The following is a 1,779-nucleotide window of genomic DNA, read 5'->3' as shown; positions in this document are numbered from 1 at the left end:
AAAAAAAAAAAAAAAGCAACCTAAATACCAAACTAGGAAACTTATTTGAAACCTACTCCAAGCAAAGGATTAATTCCCCTAATATAGAAAGAGCACCTATAACTGGATAAAAATATCAGTGGCCCTTGGGAAGCCAGGGTTGGTGGATCATCTGAGGTCAGGCGTTTAAGAGCAGCCTGGCCAACATGGCAAAACCTGTCTCTACGAAAAATACAAAATTAACCAGGTGTGGAGGTGCATGCCTGTAAGCTACTCGGGAGGCTGAGGCAATAGAATCACTTGAACCCAGGAGGCAGAGGTTGCAGTGAGCCATGATCATGCCATTGCACTCCAGCTTGGGTGACAGAGCAAGACTCCGTCTCAGAAAAAAACCAAAAAACTCTAGTTGAAAACAAAGCATGTAAAAGGTAATTCAATGAAAAGAACATATGAATTGTTCCTAAATATGAGAAAAGATAATAAACTATGCTCATCATAGGAAAATACACATGAAAATCACACCAAAGTGCCATTTTCATCAGATTGACAAAAATATTATTTTTAATTAATCATGCCACATTATTTTAAATTACGTACAAAGATCCAACATGTCACCCAGGGTCCATTTCACCCACTGCTCTGTTTGGCCACCAGTCTCTTGTCTGTTTCTTTAGCAATGGCAGGGCAGATACCCCTTCCCTGGGGAAGAGAAATCCATGATTTGTTGCCCTTGCCAATAACAAAAATGTTCGAAAGTCGAGTGGCAAAACTGTTGCCACTGGCATCTTTCAGGTGAACTATGTCAAAAGATCCAGGGTGCCTCTCTCTCTCTGTTGGTGATCACACCAATTTTTCCCAGGTTAGCACCTCCAGTCACCATACGCAGGTTTTCAGCATCGAACTTGATGAAATCAGTAATCTTGCCAGTTTCCGAATCAATCTGAATGGGATCATTCACCTTGATGAGAGGATCAGGGTAACGGATGGTGCGAGCATCATGAGTCACCGGATGAGGGATTCCTTTTGTGCCCACAAAGATTTTTCTCGCTTTGCACCACTTGTACTTGGACTCCTCAGGTGTAACATGATGTACAGCAAAGCGACCCTTGGTGTCATAGATCACACAGAAATCCTCTCCTGTCTTGTCAATACTGATGACATCCATGAATCCAGAATAGGTTATATCAGTTTGGACCCTGCCATCGATCTTAACACAGGTCTTCTTTACATCGTCTCCTGTCAGGACATCCTTAAGTGTGTTCCTTAGGAAAATAATGAGGAGGAGACACTCCCTCAACTTGTGGGAACCAGTGGATGGACGAGGAGCAAACAGACTGGTCAATTTATCCAGCATCCAGTGTTTTGGAGCTGCTTCAGATGCTTCTTGGGACCACAAACCACGGCTGCATTAGGCATGGAAAGAAAAAAAAGGATTTTTTTTTTTTAAGTTTGATAATGCATATCTTTGGGAGAGTATGGGAAAATAGTCACTCTCATATATTACTGATAGAAATGTAAATGTGATTGCACCATTGCACCCCAGCCTGGGTGACAGTGCCAAACTCTGTCGCAAAAAAAAAAAAAAAGAAAAAGAAAACGTAAAGGCGTACCATCTCTATGATGAGTAAATTGTTGGTATCTTTCAAAATTATAAATATGCATTCCTTTGATTCATCAGTTTTACCTCTAGACATTTTATCCAATAGATTTATTATCAGTGTGTGAAATAATACAAATATAAGCTTGTTTATTATAGCAAAACTTTGGAAGCAATCTCTATGTCTACCAAAAGGGGTCTGG

General features: G+C 40.5%; 1 pseudogene; it reads right to left on the bottom strand.

Moving 5' to 3' along the window:
- Positions 1-543: 543 nt before the first annotated feature.
- LOC108282962 lies at positions 544-1,395 on the bottom strand (annotated as a pseudogene).
- Between the last annotated feature and the right edge of the window lie 384 nt (positions 1,396-1,779).

Source organism: Cebus imitator, unplaced genomic scaffold, assembly GCF_001604975.1.
Source record: "Cebus imitator isolate Cc_AM_T3 unplaced genomic scaffold, Cebus_imitator-1.0 Scaffold253, whole genome shotgun sequence".
Taxonomy (NCBI): Eukaryota; Metazoa; Chordata; class Mammalia; order Primates; family Cebidae; genus Cebus; species Cebus imitator.
The sequence above is the reverse complement of the archived record's forward strand: the minus strand, read 5'-3'. Positions and strand labels throughout refer to the sequence as shown.